Source organism: Columba livia, chromosome 7 (genome assembly GCF_036013475.1).
Source record: "Columba livia isolate bColLiv1 breed racing homer chromosome 7, bColLiv1.pat.W.v2, whole genome shotgun sequence".
Taxonomy (NCBI): Eukaryota; Metazoa; Chordata; class Aves; order Columbiformes; family Columbidae; genus Columba; species Columba livia.
In genome coordinates, this window is record NC_088608.1 from 14,719,236 (window position 1) to 14,729,235 (window position 10,000).

The window sequence follows — 10,000 nt, forward strand, 5'->3', positions numbered from 1 at the left end:
GTAGCATCCAAATTTTATGAAAGCATGACACCTTGTCAGATTCCCCTAAATTTTAAAGTTAGAGCATGCTACTTGAAATGACTGCAGACTGACAAGAAAGCATTTATTGATATGTGTGCATATATGTTCATTGAAACATCTCACTTTTTATTGTTTCTCAGTAGCACAGAATCCATACACTCTTAAATCTCTACAAGGTGTTTTAGTTTCTTTTATAATGTGGTCACATAGGTTATCAGAGAAATCCCAGGGATTTGGAGAAAATGGTTTACAGATTGAGGAAAAAAAAAAAGTTCTTTTTAGATTAAATCTTCACTGGATCCTTGTGATTCACCATCATCAACCACCTTCTCCCTCAGAAAAGATCAAACAAAAACTTTTTAAAATTTTAATTGCAGCCTCAGAGTATTGTGAAGATATAACTGCCTTAGTAACTGCAAAATGCTGTGAAACACATTTAATAGACAATAAAACAGATGGATTATATTAATAGTAAAGTTTAAATGGGATGGCTAGAATTCCCCACAGTTCTTTGCTGGCAGGCTGAAGGTGGAAGAAAATGGTAGTACAATGTCAACAATTATTCAGCATGACAAGTTGAAAATTGTTTTCTTATTTGACATCACTTGACAGTCTTAAAAGTTCAAGGCTTAAGTCGGTTTTTAAGAGACTTATCCACATTAAGCCAGGTGTCAAATATGGCTGCCTGTCAAATTTTCTTCTGAAGCAGGGACAGCTGGTTATACTGCATACAGAATTTCAATGGGAAATGCCCTTAAAAAGCCCCAAGAGTTCAACTGTAGTCTCTCCAAGGATGTGAAAGCAGTATCGGAGAATTACTGAAAATAGTTACAGACTGCCAAAAGGTGAAGCTGGCATATTTGAATTGCATTAAAATACAGAAGAGTGAGAGTTTTAGTCATCAAAAATATTCGTTGTGTAATTGTTGTCACACATGCAACGTGAAGGCCAAGAGAACAGAGACTACAAATGCCATGAGGATACTATAACCATGAGACAGAGCAGTAACAGTTAAAGGCCTCAAAAATATTGACACTTCTGGACCAAATTATTCTTTCTTGATCCTCTCCTCCTCTGTACAGTGAGCAGCTGCACCCTTACTCATGCACTCAGAATGGGAAAAATCACTCTCTTTGATCTTTGCCATCACTTTCAAGTCCTCCCGCCCTCAATAACTGGTATCTCCTAGACTTTCTCCACATATTTCCTACCTTAACAGGTCCTGGGGTCGGTGGCAGCAGCAGGATGCCCCTTCATTGTATAAACCTTGCATCCTAAACCAGCACAGTTTATGTTGTCCTGCTAGCTGTCCATTTATCTGGCCTTAGTAATTTTTCATCCTCATGGCAAATTTCAACCAAATTTAACAGAGAAGTAGAAATACCTACGAAAATAATTTTCTACGCTTCTGTCAAATGATTAGATAATTGAACAAGATAACTATTCCAATTTATTTTTCTAGTTAAGGAAAAGACAGACCAAACTCCTTCCTTACATATTTAAAAGGCATAAGCTAGCTGGTCCACCTGGGCATGTATGGCAGCTTGCCAATCTGTACAGATATAGTTCTTAACAAGGCATAATATGTCCTGTTTAACCCGTATATGTAAGTGATGTGGGAGAACATAACAAGTACTTTAATGATGGGGATTACATTTGGGAAGCTGGAATGAATGCTGCAGAGACACAGGACATATGAAATAAACATATAGGAAACAGGGATTCACAAGTTTAGATGCCCACTGTTGTGATGTGGGGTCTCAGTACAGAAATAGAGGCTCAACATATTTTAGAGCTTCACAAAGCTTAATGTCAGAAGAATATGTTCCTGATTATTACTGGGCTTTGAATGTTATCCAAGCACTTAGTGATGAACTCAGTAACCTAAATATTACTAAAACATTGCAGTCTGCTGAGGACTAAATTCCCGTATTTCACAGAAGAACCTAAAAATTACACAGATGCCCAAGGCCACTGTAGTGGCCTAGAGTTATCAGAGAGATTTGCCAAAGTTTGCTGCTGATAAAGCAGAGGGCAGACTACAGAAATGCTGGAGGGTTTTATGACTGCACCATAAAGCCAGCTTCACCAGTAAAACAACCGGCTCTGAGATGACCATTACCATTAAGGAGCCAGAACTTTGGGTTAACTACAGAAGACCCTGACAACAGCTGCCCGACAGCTCTGCTCCCACTTGCCACTGCTGTAGCTGCTCCCCAGCTCCAGCTGAGTAGCAACCAGCTGCTCAGACAGTCAGTTAAAGTGAACAGGTCCCTGCCCTTTCCAGCCAGAAGCCTGGCTTTGGCTGCAAACTGCACAGTTTAACTGCTGAAGTTCCTATCAGCCCCTTCTTCTGTTGGACTTAACACAGGATACGGACTAGAATTGCAAACAGTAACCTGGATGTAGCTTCACAAGCTCTGTCCTCAGAGATGAGATAATTCCCTTCTCGTATAGAATATTACCTTTTTACAGTAAAGGGCTGCATTAGCTTTTTATTGCCCTAGAAGAATCTAAGATAAACAACGTGCACCCCGACAATTTACTGTGTCCAAAGTCTACCTCCTCTAACTGCAGGTACAGTCAAAGTTCCTCATTCTCAGACATACCACAGACATGTTAAATAATGATTAAGACTTCTTACTAATTCAAAATAAGCCTTGCTAACTCTGTGACATGTTAATTGGGTAATTCAGATCACCCTTCAAAATGGCCTTTCCTCCTCTTTTCTTCCTACCCTGTCAGTCACTGCGCTGTCCTTTGCCATTTCATAAAGGATAAAAAGCAAGATGAAGAGGAAACAAAATAGAAATACTGTACCTGAAAAGAGAAGTAAAGGGAGTCAGCTCACTATTCTCAAGTATCTCAGGGGAAAGTCAAGTGTATCTTGTGATTTTGGAGAAAACATTGGAAGGGAAGCAGAACAGGTTTTGTTGAAGGAAAGGAAAATTCTGTTGTTGCATAGAGATAATCAAAAGCTCAAACTTGTGTAATCCACAGCCTCTGTGATTTGTTATAAACTGATAAAAAGCAGCTATCTGACAAGTGCAAGAAAAGCAACTTGCCTCAGCAATACATAGCTGACTGACAAGGATTTCATGTCGAAGAGGCATGAGATGAGATTTACCAGTTGCTATGCATAAGGAATGTGTCCACTATGCTCATTAATTCCTGACACTATTTTAATGCTTACAGGATGGTGCGACATTTAGGCCACCTTTAGTCTGAAGTTGGCATTTGCCTCACAATTAATGAACACTCGGGAAAGCTCAACAAATGCTAGAATCCAGTGCAACTGAAAACACTTTGGTGTCCATTGGCAGCCTACATTTCATCAGGAAAAGGTGACTGTTCATTGCTGGTGATAGGAAAGTGTGCATGGTTGTCTCATTTTCCTTAGCATTTCTCTGTGGATAGAGCAATCTACCCTCACCCCTTCCCTATACTCCATGGAATGACAAAATCATCACACCTCTAAAGAAGCTCAAGGGTATATACTTGCTCAAGGTCCATGACCCTGACTGATTCTACCTAGCTTCAGTTAGTAGTAATTTTTTCTTCTTCTCAGTATATTAAATTACAAGCACCTCTGGAGAAAGATTCAGCTCTCTCAGATCTGAGCAGCTATTTTACAGGTGTCTGTCATCCATCAATAGCCATCTATGGAGCTACAGGTGATTCAGGTCTTTGTTTACACTCCTCAGGCAGAGATTCTGAATGCTGATTTCTATGTTCAGATTAGAAGGGCCAGAATCCCCATTCATGTACTCTGAAGTGTTTCACATTGCAAATGCAGCATGCTTTTCCTGGAGTCAATTGAGTCGGTGACAATACAGTAACTAGAGAACATAAACTGTAGTAACATAAAACTTTGAAGAACTATTAGTTCATCAGACTGGTCTCAGTAGCTGGCATGGCTTTGAAACAGGTATTGAAGGAAAGAATATCTTAAAAGAGAGAAACAGAAGATGTGATAAAAAGTACTGTGGTCTTTAAGGTAGATTACATCAAAATAACCTACACTTTTCTCTGATAAATCTATTATTATTTCTTCTATATTAAATCCACTAATGCTTGCATCTGCCTAGATCCTGATGAGGTGTTTTATCTGATACAACAAAATATGTATATCTATATAGGTGGAAAAGAAGAAGATTTGTAACATGGGAAAGGAACTAGCTAAAGAAAAGAAATACTTGTCGTCTCATAAATGGGAAAGATACAGGCCTTCATAGCAAGTAGGAAAACAAGGAATGCAAACACAGCTTCAGTCTGTGTGAGGGGATTGTGCAACCACATGGCCAATCTCCATCAAATGACGGAGATGGTACTGCTGGAGATGAGGGCCATAGACACATTTCATCCCTTATCTCCAGTAAACCCAAGCCTGAATATACTAAATAAATGTTCTTATGATCTGAAGCTAAGAGGTATTAATAAGCCCTGTGTGGACTTTGCTGTCATAAAGTACAAGGTCATACTCATAGGAATGAATAACAAGAATATCTGATCTATGCTGGTGTCTCATCAATAAGGAAAAAAAAAAAAAAAAGAAGGTAAAGACTCTGTATTTGTCAATCAGAGGATGGTGATGAGCAATTATACTGGTATGACCATGAAAAGGCAAATGCACTCCTAGGATCTAAAGGATGAGATATTTCCAGTGTGATATAAGTTTACTAATGATATTGTACAAGGCTTCGCCCAGAATATTGCATATAATTCTGACCATCTGTAATCAAGAAAAATGCGTTCAAATAGGAACGGATTAAGAGACTGGCCACTAGGATACCTAAGGGAACTTAGAAGCCATTGTAGAGACTAGAAAAGCTCACCTTGAATAGCCAGGAAAGCAGAGGCCAGCAATACAGCTCTATTCAGATACACCAAAGGACTGGAAGATAAAGGAATTTTGGAAGCTTAAGGTCACTGCTGGCCAGGGAATAAGGCAGCACAGCCTGGCTTTAATGAAAGGTTCTGCTACAGGTGCTTGAAAAAGCATCAAGGGGGACAGAAATCATTCATTTCCAGGTGGAAAACACTGAGAGAAATCCCATGAAACTGTGAAATCATTATAATGTAGGTTCTGCCCAATCCTTCACTACCACAAAGCTTTACACGGTTCTGACTTCCACCTATCAAAAAATCTAGTGTTAGCTGGGCAATAGCTTCAAAAAATCATTGGAGAGTGGGCAGACTGACAGGAAGCTTTGCTTGTTTAGCACTCTGTAGTAAAAGCCATTAATGTGACTGAAAATCTTTCCACATAACTCAGTGTAAGACAGTGAAACAAAACTGATGGAAAGAAAGCAGCTTGCCCAAGGACAGAAAACATAGATAACCAGAATAGCTGGTTCCAGTTAGGTATCTTATCAACTTGTTAGATACAATTAGAGAAATTACTTTTCCTTTATGTATTTAATACCTGCTTGTAAATTAACAACATCAGACAATGTCGTTCAATGCTAGTAAGAGCGGCAACAAATAGTGATATGTTTGAACTAGGACATATTTTATAAAATTATCTTAGAACACAACATGCTTTCTTGTCATTCCTGTCATAAAATCACATCTTCTTACTTCTGGCTAAGTTGAAATAAGAGTACTAAGAGCTCAAAATAAGATTAATTAATTTTTTCAGAGTTATGATGATTAAATCATGCCTCATTTTGGTAATTCTATTTTTAAATACATGACAGAGTATATTATTGCATGCTTTTAAAATCTGTTGTTCCAGAAGAGCAATTTTTTTAAAATTCTTTTGACTTCTTGATAGTCACTTAAAAACTAAACATGTTATATAAATGGTATAGTTGCCTAAAACAGTAAACACAGGGGACTCAGTGATCCTGGAGGTCTCTTCCAGATTAGCATTCCTAGAAGTATGTGTGTGTGCATGCCAACATAGATTTTGTGCTGTGATTTGGAAGCCCTAGTAATGAAAAATTATATCTACTATAAAGCAAATGACAACAAGTGCAACAAACCCATTTTTACTGAATCCTTTCCAAAATGAATATGCAAAATATTTGATACCTGTGTACTAAAGTTTTTCCAAAGGACTTCTCTATTTCACATTTCAGGGACATTTGCCTGGTGTCCTCAGCGGATTTTCTGTATAACTAAAATACGAGAAAACAATAGTCTTTTCTACAACCCATCAAACAGTCACCCTTTACTTAAAGATATTTTTTTTCATTATTACTAAATTGAGCTTGAATGGTAAAATGGTGTCCAAAGGTTCTGAAAAAAAAAAAGTACAAAAAGGTTTTCCTAAAAGATTATGTATCTACTATACACTGTACATTATCTTAGCATAAGTAAGACTATACTTCTTTTAATCAAAATATGACAAAGGAGAACATCCAAATCGATACATGGAAAATGTAATCCTACAAGCTATCAGAATCACAAATAGAGAGGACGAATTTTAAAGACAGGAAAGCAAACATACTCAATGTGAGAAAGGTTACTGCTGAAAGGACTAAGCTGACTTTTTACAAGAACATGAAGAAGATATTACATGTTGACCTTAGGGCATGTCACTAGTTGTTCTTTAGAAAAAATATACCAAGTCCTAACACTCTTTATGCTTTCCAGCAACAAAACCCATCTGAAAACATCTAGCCTGTCATTGCTGCAACTTTGCCCTTTACTTACAGAGCTCCTAGGTGAATACGCCTATTGCGACAGATTTCCTTGTTGCTTTTGGCTGAGAAGTTAACAATGAATTCATGTTACCTTAGCATTCCTTTTTCTTTGTGAGGGCAACGAGACCCATTTTGTTTTACACAATAGTACTCCACCTTGTTTGATGTTAAGCAAGTGAATTTTGCACCTGCAAAATCAGACACACAGCAGATTTGCTTTATGACTAGTACCTAGGCTGAACACACATAAATAAAATAGATCTACTTTATCAGTAACAGGTGCAACCAAAAGTTACTCTTAAATTTCTGTCTATCTGGAATTACAGCTAGTCGTCAAATAACAATTCTGTTAAAGAAGAGTAGTATGATAAACAGCATTCCAGACAGCTTGTGTTCCAACTGTGTTGTTTTTATTTACCAGTCCCCATATCTAGTTTTCAGCTTGTATAAACCTGAAAAACCCACAGAGAGAATAAAGAAAAAAGCATTTGCACTTATCTTTGTAGCTAGTCTGCAAAACACAGGTATTCTAGAAAGAAGAGACTGGGTGACTTGCAATTTAGTTCTAGTTTGCCTACACACCTTACCTAATGTTAATTGAAAGAGTAGATGTTATCAGACAACACTGCAGGAAATCTGGCTGGATTCCAGGCAAAGGGAGAGAAGATGATAGAGCTATTTATTTTGCATTAACTACTCTGTATAAAATATCTAGCATAATCCTGATGATTTTTTCACTCAGACTGAGTGATAATCCAAAATTTATGTGAACTATCCAAATGACCTGAACTTGGAAGATGGCCTGAAGACCATGAGGAAACTGCCATTTTGCTCTTGCAGAGTTATGGTCTGTACTTTATTTTAATGGAAAGTAGTTGTGAGGCATTTCCGATTTCCACAGAAGAGAGAGCCAGAAACTAATTGAGAAATAAGATTCCCGTTTTTTCATCAGACTCATGAACATGCCCAGCCCACATCTGCAACAAAGCCTCTACCTACACAATGCAAGAGAAGACTTGTACAGGTAAAATGAGCTAAAAATAGCAAAGTTCTGGATCTAGGAAGTGCCTTTGAGATCAATTTTTCACATGAGAGGGAAAAGAAAAAATATCCTGTCTTTTTTTCTTTTGCATTTCAGTTCAGGATGGTTTGTAGTTACAGCAAGTTACAGCAACTCAGCATCAGGGGGTGATGGGTCTTACATATCTTGTATTGGCTGAGTACCCTCAAGTACCCCTACCTAACAAAACATAAATCCACCTGTTTCTCCAAAGAGTTCACTGAACTATCCAAGAATAGAGCTCCCAGCCCATCCTTTCACCAGGCCATTCATCTAGAGTCACTCTCTGGTCAGCAGAAGGGAAGAAATCTATACTTTCTCTTAAATGGGATAAATAAAAGGAGCAGCTTTAGTTCAATACCTGGACTGTTGCTTCAGTAACAATTTTCCCTGGTAATTAATTGACTGCTATTTCTTGTAAGGGACCCATGGATACACGTTACCTCAAACTGTTATGATTTCATCATCAAAAGAAAACCTTCACACATGTGAAAGGCCCCGAAGAGTCAAGTGTTAGCTGATTAATGTAGTCTCTACACGTACAAATACAACAATCATGGGGGGAGATGGGGGGAAGGAAAAAGAAAAGTGGAGAAAAAAATGGAAAAAGGAAAGACACGACCTCAAAATTCTTCAGCTGGGACCAGCGGATCTGTCAAACACTGGCAGCAGGTCCAAATGAGCATACAAGGAATCTGACACCCTGCCAGCAATGCAGAGCAGAAACACCCCAAGAGAAAGACAAACCACTAAATTAACATGACTGGAAGATACATTCCTTAAAAGTAGCACTTTTCTGTACCTTTTCATGTTGGAAATCATTGTTACAGGTAATAAAGTCTGCAGAGAAGGAAGATGGAGCGACAACAGCTCCCTAAGAATACACAGTAAAACAATCTCTTTTTATTTTTAATTTTTATACAATGCTGAAAAAAGACTGTGAGTAGCTGATATTTATCACTCTTCTTAGCGGCTTCAACGGCCCTCAGTAATCTGCTATCCAAGCTCCTCTGAAGCTTTAGCAAATTTATCCTTGTAATATCCTTGCAGGTTAAAGAAGAGCTATTAGCCCTCTTGATACAACGAAAGCAGCTGTAAAAACAGCTTGTTCAATATCAAATAAGGAGACTGTGCTGAAGTCAGGAATGAAGCCTAAATTTCTGTAGCCAAAGAGCAACATCTTAACGCCTGACTAGCTGGCAAATTCAAAAGCATTTTCTTGCCTTTATCAGAGATTCTACATCAAAACCAGCTCTAGGTCACAGGCTATTTCATAGCCACCAGAGATGGATTGTTTTGGAATACACCAAAAATCATTACATTGAGAAAGAAAACGTTAACAAGCAAGGGGGGAAAAAAAAAAAAAAAAAAAAAAATAGCAAGTGGCTGCAATTCTTTTCAGTTTAAAAAAGTTGTTATAAAAGGACCTTTTGCTACACCAATATTTTTGAGATGATCAGGATTAAGACTTAAAGTATTTTATTCAGAAAGTGTTCTTGAAAGAATCAGCCAGACACATTAAAAAAAAAAAACAACAACAACAACAACAACAACAACAAAAAAAAGAGCTTTGTAAGCAGGGATTGCAATAACTGAAAGAAAAAAAAAATAAAAGATCCACAGAGGAGAACAAAAAAATGCAAAAAGATTTTTTTATTTCTTTGGTTTTAGTACAAAACCAACAAAATATTGAAGGTAGCAGATGCATTTAGGGGAATAATTCTAGCAATGTTTAAAAATTCACATGTTCTCAAAACTAATCCGATACATTTATGGGAGAAAATAAATCAAGTTATACTAGATGTTGTTCACTAAAAAAGTCTGGAAGACTAGTTGGGAGAGCATCTGTCTGTATGAGAAAAACACCACTATGTGCTTACCTTATTCATGTACCAAGTGTATGTCAAGGCATCTTCTACTGTCTGTTTTTAGAGACAATTTAGATGTGACAATGTACAAAATTCTTAGTACAAATAATTTACCAAGCACATAGCATTGCTTACTTCTTTGAGAAAGATTGTATGAATTTCAGGGCCACACAATCACATGTTAAGTATGACTAGTTTTGGCAAAGCTGATGGACTGAGTTATTGAAGATCTCATTAGAAGGAAACATGCCAAACTGTAAAGGTTATAAAAAGACACATCCAAACTTGCTAACAGTTCCTTTCATGAGAAGTTTCTAGTGAAAAGGTCACTAAAGAGCCTGACTTCTCCCCTGCTCCAAATTACCATGCAATTGTGCAGTACTATGCCTGAATTACAGGAA